General features: G+C 43.4%; 1 protein-coding gene across 9 annotated transcripts in view; it reads left to right on the top strand.

Annotated features, from left to right (window-relative positions):
• Window positions 1-17,696, top strand: part of Rreb1 (ras responsive element binding protein 1) — a 131,195-nt gene that overhangs the window by 33,217 nt on the left and 80,282 nt on the right. The window contains exon 1 of one of the 9 annotated variants that reach the window (XM_048425516.3): window positions 2,824-2,953. The exons of the other annotated variants lie outside the window; for them this stretch is intronic. The gene's annotated coding sequence lies outside the window, so the exon portion shown is untranslated. Of the gene's footprint in view, window positions 1-2,823; window positions 2,954-17,696 lie in introns of those variants that run through there. 9 annotated transcript variants of the gene reach the window in all.

Consider the following 17,696-nt stretch of genomic DNA (forward strand, 5'->3'; position numbering starts at 1 on the left):
CTTCCCACCCCTGAGGTGCAGGGAGGAGGTAGTGGGGAGGTGGAATCCAGGGAGCAGGGCTGAAGGCTGTCACTGCCATCGCCTGCGCTGGCCTGGCTGTTGCGGTCCAGAGGTTGCTTCGCCGTTGGTCTTGTCCTCTTCATATTTGGGTGTTCTGGAAATGCATCTGATGAGTTTACAGTAGACTCACACGAATAGGCACACACATACATGTTTAGATATGTCGGATACAGAGGCAAATAAAACTAAGAAGCCAAATGTTGAGGGTTTTGTTGTTTTTTGAAAGAATTGAAACTGGCTTTTCTGGTCCAATGGTGGAGTAGAGTGGCTTGCTCAAATTACTCCAGGTGGTCGCTGTTGTTGAGGTCACTAAAAATGACTCGGAAAGGTGCAGTGTTGAAGTGAGGCTTGGAAGGTTCCCCTGGTGCTTTGCTGGAAGGAGAGGATGGGGGAAGTCGTTTGGCCCTGGCCTGACTCCTCCTCTTCCTCTCCCTGCCCGGGAGCTGCAGCCACAGTGTTCAGAGAGGCTGCCTGGTGCTCAGTGCTGTGGCCGGATTTTCAAGTAGTTTTCAGTTTTCAGTATCATCAGTCATCACATCCAGGGTTCCTTTTCGTTTTCAAGGGCACCCGGTCTAACGGTTAAGCCCCCCTTTCAGTGTGTCTCCTCACTGTGCCAGCCGGAGAGGTTGATAATGTTAACTGATGTACTGTCACTGTGAAAAAGCATTTGTTAATTAGACTTTTGCACGCACATGCACGCACACACACACCCATCTGATGTGCAGTTTTACTCAAGGATGTTAAAGACTCAGATCTTTGAGAGGGGAAAAAAATGGAGCCAAGAAAGACTGGCCCTTTATCCAGTTTAAGCTGCGTGTTGGTTAATTAGGCATTTGTGCCTTAGTCTAGAGGTGTAGAAAATGCCAGTAACTGTGGTATTCAACTGACACCAAACTGTTGTCCAAATACTTCAGTTAGACTTAGCCTTCTTTCCTAATTGGTGGGAAGGAAAACCCACCCAGAAAAAGGAGGAAACTGTGACTTTCATTGGACATTTAAGTTCTTCATGCTGAAGGATCTAAAGAACACACGTGTGTTTCTTTTTAATTAAGTGCCCATTTGTGCTTTTTCAAAACAGTAGCTGTCAGAGTCCCTGAAGATTTGAGCTGCTCAAAATGATGCATTGATGTAAAGCTTCAGCAAATGAAAGTTTGGTACTTGTCACCCAAGGTCAAAAAGGTAGCTTTTGCTGTCTGAAATCCATATAGATACATGTATTTCTTATGCTTCTATTTTTAAAATTTTTTTCTGAAAATTGAGGGTTTGGTTTTTTGTTTGTTTCTTTGTTTAGTTTTTCTTTCTTCTTTTTTTTTTAAGGTTTTTATAGTAAGATTTATCAGTACCAGAAATTCATAAGCTAGTTAAGGCACCATGCAATATACAAATGAATATGGTGGTGTATTAGAAGAATAATGTGATGCCTCGGTAGGAATAATTAGATGAAACATGCTTTTGCTTTTTTTCTGCAACATCCTTGCTTTCTGGAGAGTGGTCATCAGTAACAAGAATGAGCTCTATGTTTTTTTTTTTTAAATATGAATCTAAACAGTTCCGAATGTAAGTTGTTGGGTTTTTTTTTTTTAAACTTTAAATTTCACTGGCTTTGTGTGTGATGTCTCGCCAAAGGCTCTCACGTTAGAACACACCTCAGCGTTAGTAATGAACTACTCTCTGGTGCCCTGAATGAATTTAATATGTTAATACTCCTGTAAGGCCCAGAATTGCTTGGCTGCCCCTTGCCCTGCCTGCCTGGTACTGGCTGAAAAGGTACCATTGTTTGTTCTGCAAACACTGGGTGATGTTTGTTTCCAAGGTGACTGATTCTATTAGTGCTCTTTATGCAAGGGGGATGGGAAAGAGAGAAAGTTAGCTTTAAACACCTGAGAGCATCCTAATTGTGACACAGTCTATGTATGTTGCTGTGTAGAGGCTGAAATTTTATGTTAACTGAGGTTATTTGGAAAAAAAAAAGATAAAGTAGGAATGAGAAATACAGTGTGAGTTACTAGCAAGTTCTGCTATGTAATTCACGATATAGTAAATGTATAAAGAGATGTTAAGAATCAAATCTACTTGGGCTGAAGTAAACTGTTTACATTGGAAAATTAAAGCGCCAAGGGAAAGATTTTAGATGATAGTTGTGAAAAATATTAACCTTTTTTCTTTGAGTTGTAATTTATTTACAAAGACTATTCAGATAAATATTTGGCAGTATAATTAAAAATGGTTATTGATAAAGTATATGGGCCTTCAAAAAATGACAACATGAAATGTAAATTTGTTTCAGTTTTGAGTTTTATAAAATTGTTTCTCTGACAGCTAGAAAGGTCATTGATGTGTATTTCTACCAGGAGACTTCTGCAGGCGACGAAATAGATCAAGAAGCATCTCTTCATGGATGATATGTATCGACATAACTCGTTAAACTTGGGACATTTGTATTTTATCATTGAGAATTTTTAGGTTCCAACTAGAGAAGAATATCCTCACCCCACCCCACCCCACCCCCCTGCGGTACATGGATGCGGTTAACAGAACTTTGCCTTTTCACTCCTATCTGGCCCAGTACAGTTCATGCGCAGGTTTCAGTAAACATTAACTACTTTTATCAGGGCTTGCAGTGTTCTGAATGGTTAGTAAAGAGAGTGGACTGCAAGAGACAGACGAAAATGAGAGTCCAAGGTCAGGTGGCTGTTGAATTTTTTTTAATTATTGAGAATTGAGGGGAAAAGCAAGTCTTTATGAGGCCTACCATTTTATGTGTGGAGGCTAACACAGATTTGTCCAGATGCCGTGTGAGTGGCAAGGCCAGCTGACTTTAGGACTTTTAGAGACTCATGAAAAGGCATCCTTCAAGGATAAAAGGTTCTTGAGGCCTCAGCGAAGACATGAGGTAACACTTATGTCACAGGGATTTCCCTTATTCTTTTCTAAAAGATGTTTCGTGTTGGCTGTCTGATCTCCATTTGTGTTTCTAGAGTTAGCCCAGTAACTCGAAAACCAAAGTGCTAGAATTCATATTGCCAAATATAGAATAAACAGGCAAGTTTCACATATGTAATATTCCAGAACTTTGGCTGTCATTTGGGTTCTTTTTTTTTCTGGCGAAAATGGGAAAATTAGAACACGGATAACTAAGCCGTCGTCTTCCTACCCCTTCGACCTAGGGGTTGTAAGGCGCTCACAGCCATCGCCCATTCGTATTGCCGTTTGCCCGGCTGCCTGTCGGGTCTGGGAATGCTCCGACGACTGTGGCGGCGACCTCGAGGTGAATGTTGAAGGAACTTAAAGCCCTCGGTGTAAATCTTAGAAGTGCTTGGGCGCCCTCAGGCCCAGGTCTGACCTCCTCAGGACCTGGTCAGCACGCCGGGTGACCGGCGGGGCATCGGCTCGCACTGGGGAAGGGCATGAGGTGGGCAGCCATTACGAAGGCGTGCTCGGCACGGACGGGTGGCACGGTGTGGGGGATGAGGAGCCCGAGCCGCCAAGCCCGGCCCTCTAGGGCCTATGGTGACCTCCTCAGCCGAGGAACTGGCCGTGCTTGTCCAGGCTCCTCGGGACCAGCACGATGCCCGCCCGCCTCACCTCATCTCGAGTGCTGGGCACTCTGCGAGCGGGCCACGGAGCTGTCAGTCAGGCCAGCGGCGTCGCCGATTGGCTGACGCGCCGGTTGGGGGCAGAGCCAGGCGCTGGCATCTCTGATGGGACCTTGAAGCCTCTCAGGATCTCTCTCCTCAGGCTCTCATCTCACCGCAGCCTCTAATGGGGTGCAGCAGCCGAGTGGCATCCAGAGGTCCTCAGAGCCTGTTGCGCCACGACGCCTTCCAAAGAATTCTCTCAGGGAGAGCTTAGAAAATGTGGGTGCTCTGAGCAAGACCCTCTTCTTCCTTCCTTCTTCCTTCCTCCTTCCTCCTCCTGTAGTTCGAGGGCTTCTAGCTCGTGGCCACGTTTACAGTTTCGGAAGTTTTCCGAGGCCTGCGCTGGTCTGCTCGCAGAATGTATCCCCACCCCCCCTCCCGACGCCCCCAGAACAAGTCCCCGTAAGGCTCTGGGGTTTCCTCGGAACAAGTGTGGTCCCCTCCCCCCCCCCCCCCCCCCGTAAGGCTCTGGGGTTTCCCCCACGATGGCTGCGGCTTTCTGGAGGGTGGCTCTGGGCCTGTCAGCCGCTGCAGAGCTGGACCCGCAGGAGGCCCCCGTGGAGCAGGAAGTCAGGAACTTCCACGTGGGGACAGCAGCAGAGTGGCAGCAGCCAGGTGGCTGAGTGTGCCAGTGGAGCCTTTCTGAATTCCTGGGTGGGGGGCGGGGAGGGAAGCATTTCTAAAATGACGCTCATTCGGAGAACAGAGGAAGAGGCCCAGAAGAGTTCTGAGTGCCAAGCCAGGCCTAGGACTTTGCATTCTTCGTGGGGAGCCTCCATGCTACAGTCCTTCTGCTGAAAGTGGGGCACCCTTGTCTCATCTGAGCGCTGTTTCAAGTTTCTCTTCTCGGGACCAGTTAGTTAGGAAAAAATGAGCCTGCTAAGCTGCGGTGAGGTTTCTTGATGTTCTGAACTTGGGCATCACTGAAGGGGATACCGTTGCCACTGCTCCTGTTGGGCAAAGGTTGCTTGCCATGGAGCCTGCTTTTTGAGTGTGCCCTGCCTTTACTCTAGTTCACAGGGTCAGTCTCGAAGCTTCCTGACGGGTGCTCTAGTAGCCTTACCATCAGGCAACTCTGAAAAGAGCTGAGCCAGCAGGGATGTAGCCTCGGATAAGTGGTCCTCCCATATAGCACACTGTAGGAGCCTAAAGATTTGCCTCCTTTACTAGCTTAGGCCAAGGCTAGAACCAGGTAATTTGGAGCATTTGTGTCAAAAACTTCTGATGTGAGAAACCCTGTCTCGAAAAACCCAAATGCTTCTAATTAGGTGGACATGGTGATATTACGCCTTTATTCCAAGCATCTCTGTGAGTTTAAGGTAGCCAGAGCTACATACCCACACACTCCCAATCTGATGAGGCAAATAGATGGGTTTTTTTGTTTGTGTGTGTGTGGGGTTTTTTTGTTTTGTTTTGTTTTTAAATGTGCGTTGACGCTCGTGTGGGTCATGAGAAAGTTTCCAAGAGTCCATTCTCTGTGGTTCCTGGGATTGAGTTTGTAACAGACACCTTTACCCTCAGGGTCAATCTCACAAATCCAGCAACTAGGTTTTTTAAAGACCAACAAAAGGAGAATTGGTAAGCCCCAAATTATCCTAGCTGTTCGCTTGCTGCAAAGCTGAGTTGGTTATTAAACAGGGTGGTGTGGCACCTGTGCTAGAACCACCATGGCCCTCAGCACTGGCAGGTGTAAATGCCACTAATTAATTTTTTAAGAACTTGGAGCTCTGACAGAATTATCAGGGATGCTGAATAGCAGGTACCAGATGTTTCTTTTGTTAAAGCCATGGAGATGTAGTGTCTCAGGCAATCAGGCTATGGACGTTTAATCGCCTAGTCTGATGTTATGGGGCTTGGAGTATTGACTATTTTCTTTGAGGGGAGAAGAGGGTGTGGATTCTGGTTCCTAATGTGCCTTTCCCCCTCCCAGGGTTATCTTAGGTGGAGATGTTGACTCAATTATCATTAGGCCCAGGTCCTGGTAGAAGAGGGTTAAATAGTACTTGGGGGCCTCTTTATCTGAACCGTTTTTTTGCCACAGCTGAAGTTGTCCGCCTGTGTCTCTAACTGAATTCAGTCCTTTTTCACTGGGGACAACAGTACAGTCAGCAGCTCATCATGTCAAACAGGCTTCACAAGCCTCTGAACAGCTTTGCTTTTTGCAGTTCATGAATGCACCATTTGTTGTTTGGAGCACAACTGTTAGATACAACTGGTCTTGCAGCCCACTCTGCTTGTGACCAGTGAGCATCAGCGGAGATGGATTCCTCCCCCAACCCTTGCTTTTTTTTTTTTTTTTTTTAAAGAGGGGCCAAGTTTTTACTGTAAATCTTATTTTTTCCACATTAGAATTTGCATTTTTCAAGTGTGTAATTTTCAGAAATAAGGTTTTAGTTTGCTAAAAGTGGTCTGAGATTTCTGAATAGGTATTTTAGTTGGTTAAAGAAAGATTTATTCGGGGACTTTTGCACACATGCTTTTTGTAAGTCAAAAACTTCATTGTGACTTTGAAGCTGAATTTTCAATTGAAGTTAGAAAGTTCTTTGTACATTATCTCTTCATCAAATATGGCCTTCAATTCAGAATTTAAGATAAATTTATAAATGCTTTCATAGAAAATATAAGTATGAAGTGATGGGTTTGATTGAACCACTTTACAATGTATATACATATATCATAACATTATATATATATATATATTATAAATAAGTACAACCCTCCCCCCTCAACACCCCCAGGGCTAAGACTCAACCCAGACGGAGTCTTTGTTGTGCTAGGCAGTGACTACCACTGAGGTGTATGCCCAGCTTGGCAAGTTTTGTCAATCACACCATAATAAAACTTATTAATTAAAAAATAATTTAAGAGAACCTGTCAGTTAAACCGTAATAGGGCATTCTCAGGTGTTTTTGGACTATTTCTGGATAACTTGGTCATTCTTAAAGCAGTACACTAATGCTCATGTTAGGGTTTCCACTTGTTTTTTTTCCCGCTCTCACACACGGTTTTGGCCCTGATTGGTTGCAGCAGCTGTTTACATTGAAATTATTCCTCCTTTATAGTTTAATGTATTTTCGCTGGAGAGCATTAGCATCCCTTTCCGCTGTGCTTTAACTGTCCCCATTGATTGTTCCAACCGCTGTTGGATCTTGGGTGGGCTGAGATGAATTTCTGTCGGAAGGACCTTATAACAACTGATTCCAGGTGCATCGATAACCTAGGGCCTCTAAAATGATACTGTCAGGTTGCTGCAAGTGAAGAAGCTTTGTGTAGTTGAATCTTTGATTGGTTTGGTTTGGTTTGGTTTTGAAGCCAGGGTCTTACCAGGCCTTGGCTGGCCTGGGCTTACTTTGTGGACTAGGTTAACCTTGAACTCAGATCTACTTGCCTCTGCTCAAGTTCTAGGACTAAAGGTATGTGCCACCCACCACACTCTGCTGTGTAGTTAAATCTTAAAAGTAAATTCTTATTTTTTTTTTCTTTTTTTGAGACAGTCTTACTATGCAGCCCGAGCTGACCTCCATCTGTTTTTCAGAGACGTTACGAAGACACTGGATTATATTTTTGTTTTTGTTGAAAATTGGCGTAAACAAACACATAGAGGAAGAAAGTAGAGTCTGGTGTGAGCTCTTTCTCACACCACTGTTCTTTTGTGAAGATGTCTTCTAAGAAGCAGATTAGGTGGGGAGGCAAACTCATGGTTAAGGGTTCTCAACTGCCGCCTTCTCAGCCCTGTCCTTAACTTTTAAAGCGTGTTTTACATTCGCAGCGTCCCATGTTTCCGTGCTTGGTTTTGATCTGTGCGTTTAAAATGCATGAAGTTGCAGATAGTCCTCCCTTTACAGTAGTTTGGGTGTGTTTAATTATGTGTGTCGTTTGAAATGGCAACGAAAACATCACCAGGAATTACCAGCAGGTAGAAACTGCTTTTCCTATGTCAGAACAGCCCTAGTGGCTTAGTGGATGCTTCTGTTGCTAAGCAGGTAGGTTTCTGGTCTGGAGGCTACCCATTAACCCTGTAAGTGCCTAACGGCAAGCCGAAAAGATAAAGAAAATTAGCCTGTTTTCTCCAGCATCGTGCTTTGTCTGAGAGCTTGGAAAGTGGACATAGAGAAGCTTAAACATGATTGTCACATTCGGAGGAGAAGGAGGGGAGCTGAGAAGATGGTGAGGACTCTGGCTTAGCAGTTTTCACTGGGATGAAGGCTCCATCTAGTAGCTGATAGGGAGGGTCTCAGCAATATGATCAAAATTATGGGTTGGATTGCATTGAGGAATGAGCTTAGCTCTTCTCTTCGGTATTTTTCTCAGTTAGACTGCCTTTAATTGCCCACAGGGCTGTGAGGAGAGGAAGGAGGAAGAAAGGGGTGGCTGTTTGCATCCCTTTGCCAGAAAGGAGTTAGTTAACAGAACATACCACAGAACAGGTTGGGCAAGACTGTTAAAGTCAGTGATGAAGCCTGCCTCCCCCTCTTCTCCTCTTCCTCTCTCCTCTTCTGCCTTCTCCTTGCTTTACCACATTCAGGACTTTCAAACATCTTTGGGTTCTGGCCTACACCCCCACTTCCACCCCCAATTCACAGTCTGGCTTCCCCTCTCCTAATCAGAACACATGATGTGAATAAAATACTTTGTGCAGATGAGGAGCTTGTCTGCGACAGGCAGGCTGCGTGGCCAGCTGTTTCTCGAGCAGCCGATGGTGCCCTCTGTCATGTAACATAGGCCCTATTCAGCAGCAGCATTCTTGAGTATGCATTTATGCCTCTGTGGGACTGTGGAGTGCACAGCTTGGGAGGGAGGGGGAATGTGGAGGCAGGATGAAGAAGGAAGTGTGTGCATTCGCACAGACTTGGAGCAGTGAGCCACTCAAATGCCACTAAGTCAGGAGACACTGCTGTTTGAAACATGTGCCTTTCACTCTGAGTTCTGGGGTGCCTGGGGGCCTAGGTTGCAGGAGAACTGGGTTTGTTGCAGGCCGGTCCGTGTCTGATATAAGTTCTACGTGGTGTTTGCATCCATTCATCCCATCAACATACCATATATAGTCATGTTTGAGCTCACTATAACATCACAGGGGAAGCACTCCTGATGCACAGTTCCTTTCTTGCTCAGAAGCAGGCTCACAGAGGCTATTTCTGGTCTGTTGTGGCCTCCTGTCTTTAGGGATGGGGAGAAGAGGCTCTTGCTTTCCATATTTACACGGTTTCTAATGTTTCTGATTCTTGTTTGCCTGGCACTCTGAAAGTTAAACGAGTCTTACTGCTATGGGAGGAAAGGCGGAATCCCCTGAGTGCATCTGTTTTAGAATCAAAATCTGTTTTTCTTCGTGTCTTTAGCGTCACATACGTTTTGTTGTATGGTCCCTGGTCTCCCACTGTTCTGAGAGCATCTTTTGATGGCGTTAGGGTGAGCCATACCCTGTACCTTGTATTTATTGGTGGCCATGGAGAAGTTTTCCTGCTGTTTCTTTTTCAGCCTTCCCGGAACTGACCAGATTATTTACCACGTGTCACCTTAAGATGTTCAGGTCAGGTCATGTCGCTTCTGTGGCACTGGTGGCAGCATTCAAACTGGGTCAGCTGTGTTGAGGAGGTGGCAATGACAAAAGAAAAGAGCAGTCATGTTGCCCCATACCTTAAATACTGTATTTTAGCTTGGAGTGAGCATCAGGGCATTTCTGGTTTAGATAAGAGGTCTGTGTGCACACCATCCATCCCCCAGCCCCCGCACACCTTATTCCTCCGTGCCTTGAAGTGTGTTCTTTTCAGGATATGTGAACTTGAGGGAAAAGATAGTTTGCCAAGCTGGGACTTTGAATACTATTAAAGTGACAAGATGGGCACTTTCTGTTTTGTTTTCTTTCATTAGTTAGCCTCATCAGAGTGAATTTATATCTGACTGTGTGGCAAGTTAATTGTTCCATTCTTTTGTGTCTATCAAGCCTCACTGAGAAGTTCTAAATGCAGTAGAACAAAGTTACCATTTTTATGACTTCATTTCCTTAATTTACATAATTGTGTTTTTTCCAAGTAGTGCAGATTGGCTAATAAGTTTAAGTTTCTTCAAAAGCATCAATAAGTTCAAATTGAAAAACAAAAACGCTGGGCACTCCAGAGGCAGATAGAGCTCTGTGAGTTTAAAGCCAGAATGATGTACATAGAGAGACCTTATCTCAAAAATAAACAAAAACCAAACAAATGTCTAAAGAGGTGGCTCAGTAGTCAGGAGCACTGGCCACTCTGCAAAGGACTCAGATTTGATTCACGGCACCAGTGTGGCAGCTCAGAACGGTCTGTACCACCAGCTCCAGGAGATCTGGCCCCCTCTTCTGTCTTCTTGTATTCTGCATGTATGTGGTACACAGAGATACACCAAAAGAAAACAAAGCAGACAAAAAAACCCAAAGCACTTTCAAGTGATCTACATTTGTTTCTAGATTATTATGAGCATAATTGCTAATGATTACTAGTAGTTTCTAAATATTGCATAATGTTTAGAAAAATGACACTTGAGTACTTCCAGATGGCCTGCTGTCACCATGGAGACAGTAGTCAATCGGTTAGTATGTAGTTGTCTCCTGTGTGCAGCATCACTTCTGTGGAGGTCACTTATTTGGCACTCTCGGGTCCAGAATGAGTGAGAGCTAGTGAGGTGAATAGCATATGGGGGCAATCTATATGAAATAAAGTTTTAAAAGCCACACAAGTTAAATCCTGGCAATAACACATTTAACCTTGATTTGTGTGGTGTGCTAGCATTATTTGCTGGTTTTTTTGTTTTTTTTTTTTTGAGACAGGATTTCTCTGTATATAACCCTGGCTATTCTGGAACTCACTCTGTAGAGCAGGCTGGCCTCTCTACAGACCCGCCTGTCTAGACCCGCCTGTCTCTGCATCCCAAGTGCTAGGATTATAGGTGTGCACCATCACCGCCCAGCTTTGTTTATATTCTGAATATGATTGTCTTTTGTGTTTATAACTAAGGTAATATGCCACTGTTTTTTTTAAACAAAAAAATTGGAATTTTATTTTACATGTCTGATTGTTGTGCTTGAAAATATGTCTGTGTACCATATGCCTGTCTGGTGCCCATGGAGGTCAGAAAAGGGCATCAGATCTTATGTAACTGAGTTACAGACAGCTGTTAGACACTGTATAGGTGATGGGAATAGAACCTGGCTCCTCTGTGAGAACAAGTGCTCTTAACTGTTGAGACATCTGTCCAGTCCTAAGATGCCATTGTTTTTGTTTTTAAAACTTTTCTATTTTCAAGAAAGTAGATGCCTCCACACCAGAAAAGTCCTAGGTACCCTGAAAGACACTAGAAAAGGAATCTTGGACTTGGCCTGTGCTATAAGATTTATTTTATTATTATATAGATATATGTGGCTATTTGCATGTAAGTGCAGGTGCCTGAAGAGGGCATCAGATACCCAATGTGGATGCTGGGAACCAAACCCAAGTCCTTTGCAAGAACAGCAAACCGTCTTAAATGAGTCATCTCTAGTCTGATTGTGTGTGTATGATGCAGTTTTGTTGTTGTTTGCTTGTTTTTTAAGAGTCGGGGCCCTTCGTTGTAGCCCAGGCTGGCTTTAAACTAACTACTGATCTTTTGCTTCAGCCTTCTGTGTGCCGGGATAGTTTTGTAGACTTCTCATCATGCCCAGAAGGACCGCATCTAATAGTCACTTGTGGATACATTAGCTTTCAGTATGTTAACTTTCTTTAAGACTCTTTCTGTACATTTAAATTTGCTGTAGTTCATTACTTACACTGATGTAAGGATAGTGTGAACTTCTTTTTCAGATAAGCCCTTGATGTTTTTCCTATGCAAAATTGTTTGTTTGAAATTTTAGAGTTAAAATTGAGTCTAGCCAGTATCTAGGGGAAACTTTGACTCCAGATTGCCACACTAAAGGTGGAAAGGATTCTCTTACATTGTAGTCGTTTTCTCAGAGTGTCAGGCAGCCTGAAAAACACATTTGAATTACATATAAGAAATAGGAATCAGTTATCGATATGTTAGCTGCCCAGAGTAGCTAGAAAAGTAATTAAAAGCCAGAACTTCCTAAGAAACAAGTGCTAAGTTTGGGAGCTGTCACTTTGAAGTGTGGATAGCACAGATGATATGTACAGAAGGAGTGTTGCTAAGAGGTTGGAGTAGTTTGTCTCTGAAATTTGTGGCAACTGGAAGAAGTGCCCTGTAGCAGGTTGTGAAGGTGACTCCATTTGCAAGGACTTCTTGTCATCTCCGCTGGTAGGTGGAGCCTCAGGGACACTGTTAGCAGAGTGGTAGAACTGGAGGTGCGGGTAGGGAAGTGTCCAGGCATGGAATGGAATAGCCTCTGGCTGCCTGGAGAGCAGCCCTGTGAATCATAGGCATAGAGAGCTTTGTTCCGTTGGAACTGATGGGTAGAGAGCAGGAAAGTGCATGCATGCTCCCAGTTCATCCTCTGATGTCCCTGCAGAATTCTGAAGACATCACAGCTGTTGCTGGGCTGTTAGTTGCCCTTCAGCCTGTCACCTCCACTATTTAAAAGTTCTTTCTTCCTTATAAATACTATAAGTTTAAATAGATATACTACCAATCAGCTATAAAGTTGGTTAAAATTGCTCTTATAGATACCAAGTTAGTTATCAAGAGGGTGAGGAAACCCAAGGAGAAAAATTTGATCAATTGATTTAAGGATGCTGGAAGATTAAAATGTGACTTGACTGCTGGTCTTATGCTGGATTTGGAGATTTCAAGGAAAAGTGGACAATGCCAGCCTTTGTCCAGGGATTTCACCAGTCACATGATCTGTATAGCCAGTTCCAGGAGTAGAAAATGCTGGCACTCTTTGTGCTTCGGTACACTTAGAGGAGGAACTGCAAAATGGAAAGGGTGTTCCGCCTTGGGAATCACTGAGCTGAGAGCTGAGTTTGGTTCCTGGCCTTAATTTTATACGAATATTGACACATCCCAAGGCCATGGCATGAATGGGCTACAATATTTGGGTGTAAGTTGGAGTTTAAGGAGAGGCAACAACAGGGAGACAGTCACTTCCAGTCCCCTGTGGCAGCACCTAGAAGCTGGCTCAACCAGGTTGGGCCAGGGCAGAGGGGTCATCTTGATAAACTATCTCATAATTTATAGATATAGATATGACACTGCAAACCTCTGAGCATAAGTAAATGGGGGTTTGGGTTTATAAAATCCCAGGAATCTACTTACAGCTAGATTCTCCTGTGGTGGACGTGTATGTAGGAGAAATAAAGTGATCAAGTTAGACCACAAGAGCCATGTAGTATTGCTTTATATGGTTTTGTTTTCTCAACATTGGAACCCCATATCTCTTTCACAGATGAACATTCAAGGACTCTGGTTGGAAGAAGCAGTATGAATATTATAAAGTCACTTGGCTGAATAATGAAACATTTAGGAATTTTGTGGGAAAGTCACTTGTAAGATGTGATGCTGTTTCCTTTAGTTAATATAGTAAGATTTTGTTCTAATGGCATACAATTCCTGCTTTTTTTCTTAAAAAGGTCTAGGAGAATGTGCCATGTTATTTCCTTATGAAAAGTGAAGAAGTGATCCTGCTTTAGGACTCAGATGAAAATTTTGTTGTTGTTTTCTTTTTCGAGACAGGGTTTCTCAGTAGGCTATGGAGCCTGTTCTGGAACTAACTTTGTAGACCAGGCTAGCCTCAAACTCAGAGATCCACCTGCCTCTGCCTCCCAAGTGCTGGGATTAAAGGTGTGCGCCACCAGTGCTCGACTCGGTTGAAGATTTTTGATCTTCTTAATACAAGTAGAATGACACTTTGCGGGGAGTTGTAGGTTAAGCTAGGTTTTCAGGGCTGGTAATGCAGTGTAGTGGTAGAGAGCTTGCCTAACAAGTGATCCAGCATGGATTGGGTACATGGGGATGGGCGTTTGGAGAGGGCATTTTGCTGTGTCACCCAGGCTAGTTCCAAACTCAGTGGCTCAAACAGTCTTCCTGCTTCAGTCTTCTCGGTAGCTAAGACTGCAGGCATGCACCACTGCACCCTACCTAGATTTTCTTCTTTTTCATCTTCTTTTTAATGTATGAGTACTCTGTCTGTATGCATGCATGCCAGAAGAGGGCATCAGATCCCATTATAGATGGTTGTGAGCCACTATGTGGTTGATGGAAATTGAATTCAGAGCCTCTGAAAGAGCAGCCAGTGCTCTTAACGGCTGAGCCGTCTCTCCAACCCCCTTTATTTTTAATTCTGATTTTTCAGCTGAGTTTAATGTAGGACTAAATGTATTACATGAGTGTTGGCTTTTTTTAGGAGGAGCTACAGAAGAGTACCTAAGAAGATGGAATGTGACACCCAGAGAATGTGTTCAAGGGAGCTTGACAAAACATCCTTCATCTCAGATGCTGAATTTCAACAGTGCTAAGAGGGGAACAGGAAGCCCTCCTTAAGAAAAAAGTTTTGAAAGTGTGTGTGTGTGTGTGTGTCTGTCTGTCTGTCTGTCTGTCTGTCCTTTTGTTCTGTGTAGGATGATGGTATATATTCTAGGAGGATTTCTACCTTCTTTGAAATGAGTTGTAGACTAGGGTCCCCATGGATAGCCCTCCAAGGAATTGCTGTTCCAGCTCAGCACACTAGAAGGCCATGCGTGATTCTGTTCTTGTTATTTCAATTGTGTGTATTTCATTGTCTAGTTTAAACCTGGCATTGCACGTGCATGCCTCTAACCATGGCACTTTGGGAAACTGAGATTTTTGAGATCATCCTGGGCAACTCATTGATATTCTGCCCTATCCCTTAGAAAGAAGGGATTTTTCCCTTTCTTTTTGGGCAAAATAAGTTTATCGGTCCACACACAAATAAAACAGAAGTTTGTGCTCTTAGTCTGTGTCAGAGAAGCAGAGAGAGAGTCAAAGGGTTCCAGTAAGGAGAGGAAGTAAACGGTCACCCTTCTCCGCCTACAGGCAGTAACTTTCAAGATCCCTTACCAAGGATACTAAGATTTAGTAATCTCTAGATTATTTATGTCTAATACAGTTCTTACGTGACTTCATTCATGATTTGGTATAGTATAGCAGTCAGCACATAGCAGATCCCTGTTTTGCTTTAGAAACTTCTGAATTTGGGGATGTGGGAAGATAGCATTATAGGAGCCATAGGTAGAGAAGGCCTTCTGTAACGCTTCATCTAACCGAACTCTTGTTCCAGTTCCTCCAGTGTTTACTTTTCACCTTAGAAATATATGTTGGCATATTTAGCTTTCTCTCTGACAATTGTTTCGTGACCATACTGCAGTGAGAAATTTTTATAATTGACTAGAAAAAGACCTCAAAAGGGAAGACATAAAAACATTATTGCAGATAAAAGTGAATGAGGATGAGGTAGACATCCTGGCTGATTTTTAAGACTAGTCCACTTATCCTCATGTACATGAGCGTTTAATAGATTGGATGTGATGTGGGTATTTGTGTCATAGAGATGATAGGCATTGTTTGTTTGTCTAACGGTTGGTTAATTAAGACAGGCAGAATTTCAGATTGTAGCCCTGACTAGCCTGGAACTCACTATGTAAGCCAAGCTGGCATGGAACTCACTGAGATTCTCTTGTCTCTGCATTCTGAGTGCTGGGATTAAAGATGTGTGCGACCATGTCACTGATAGACATTGGTTCATTTAAGCTATTTTGAATGAGGTATCAAATAAGCCTTGAGGTCTAAAACATTTAACTCATGTCTTTACTTGTTGAAGAGTTACAACCTTAGTCTAGCTCCATCCCATGTTGGTGATTCGAGGATTCAGGCTGCAGTGGCAATATGGCCATGTTGACATTATACATGCTTACAGGTGGCAGCAAGACAAGCCAGCAGGTCTTATGGGCAGCTTTAAAAAGCTCCAGCCTGTAGTGATCTGTCTGCATCACTTGTGTTCACAGCCCCTTGGCCCTAAGTAGCAATGTGACTCACCTGAACACAAAGGTGAGTCACCTGCTTTGTGTCTTTATCCTTTCGTCTCCTCACTCTGAACATAACTAAATGAAGACAGGGCCTAAAGCCTAAACACAAACTAACTGTTCACTTCACAGTGATTCTTGAAGTGTGGTTCCCCAAATAAGCAGCATAAAAAGTGTCATCTGGGAACCTGTTGGTACCAAAGATTAAGCTTCTCTTAGGTTTCATCAGAAGCTAGAGAGCTGGCGTATTCCATTGTAGAGTGTTTGCTTTTATGTGCCAGGCCCTAGGTTCTTTGATAATTCACACCATAAGCAAAAGAAGAAACTGCAGTGGGGCCCTGCAAAAGCATTTTACTGAGTTCTTGGTAAAGATTAAGAATGACTTACTTTAAGTTTTAGCACCAGTTGGATTTTTGATTGAGGAGTTAAGCCTAATGTACTGATAAGTGCTTATTAGTGTGAATGTCCAAGAAACATATGAATCACAAGTATGCTAATAGCAAGTGTGGGGGGTTGTACTGTGTGTCCCTGTCCCTAAGCCCTTAACAAATGTATTCACTCCTCTTGCCCTCAGCAACCATATCATGTAGCTATTGTTACTGTCTTGTCTTTTAGCTAAGGAAACTGAGGGCGGAGTCACAAGGTCAGAATGCAAATGGTAGATACAGGAATTGAACCCAGGCTCAGAGAATGGCTCTCGAATCTGCGCCATAACCACACTGTGTGCACTTGCTGATCTTTAGGATGACAGTTTGCCAGGCCCCATCGTAATCTTTTACTTTTTCTTGAATGGAGACAGGAAGTGTGATGTGACAGTGACCGTTCACATTTTAAGTTAAGCCCCCGTACCACGAGCTTCATTCGTTGGTGGTTTACGTGTGTGGTGGGCTACTGACAGTGTTGGCCAATCGTGGAGATGCATAGCTAAGCTACAGTTGCTCAGTCATTTAAAACTGAACAATAAACAGAATAAGGTTGTTAGGGTAGAGCCAAAGCATTAGTGGGAAGTGGTTTCTCAGAGTGAGGTAGTTCAGTCACATTACAAGAACATTTTCTTCAGTTAACTTATGTGCAATCTTCTGGCTTAGGAGGTGGGAGGCCCCATTCTCATCGCCTTCCCTTTTGAGTCTTCTGTGGCCTTTCATCTCTCTGTCCTCTCTGAGATGCCTGTGCAAAGCTGGATTCCATCAAGCAGTTTAAAGGTTTCTCTTGTGTCTGCTGTGCTAATAGAGAAAATGTGGTTTTCCTTCCAAGAGATGGGGTAAAATGATTCTCAGCCTTCCTCTTGAAGGCTTGTGGAAGGGATTACATGGAGGGGGATCTAATTATTAGCATTTTAGCCAATGTTTCCAAATGACATTAAGAACTGCTTATTTCCTTCCATCCTTTAAATTTTGTGACAGGGGCTGGAGAGATTGTTGAGCGTTTAAGAGCACTGACTGCTCTTCCAGAGTACCTAGGTCGAATTCCCAGAACCCACATGGTAGCTCTTGACCTTCTGAAACTCCAATCATAGGAATTTCCTAGATCCAATGCCTCTTCTGGCTCCTCAGACGTGTACATCATAGGTAGACATGCAGACCCATAGTATATGTGGATATACTTTATATTATAATATATATGATGCACAATATGGTATATGTTATATATACATTATAATGTGTATACCATATATTATAGAACTAAATACATCTTTAAATAATAAATAAAATGTGATGATGTCCATTTTCTTCCAGGCAGGTTTGATATCTTACTGTCAGGTGTCCTTTGCTGGCCCATGCGTTCTCACTTGCTTTGTCTCTGTTCTCCTCAGGCTGCAGTTGAGTTGGTTCCTTGGCAGCACTACAGGGGACAGTGTACTGGCTTTGACTCTCTAGGTGGAGGGTAAAGATAGTGTTGCGTCTTTCTGGTTTCATGTTGTTTGGGAACAACTGCTATGCTCTGTATGGTCTGAACATAATATTTCATTCTCAGATTGCTGAAACTTTTAGTTTTCTTCAAACTACTGCTCAGTCAAGGTTTTAATATTCAGACTGAAGTCTCGGATTTTCCTTTGAGAAAC

Source organism: Myodes glareolus, chromosome 14, assembly GCF_982192425.1.
Source record: "Myodes glareolus chromosome 14, mMyoGla1.1, whole genome shotgun sequence".
Lineage (NCBI taxonomy): Eukaryota > Metazoa > Chordata > Mammalia > Rodentia > Cricetidae > Myodes > Myodes glareolus.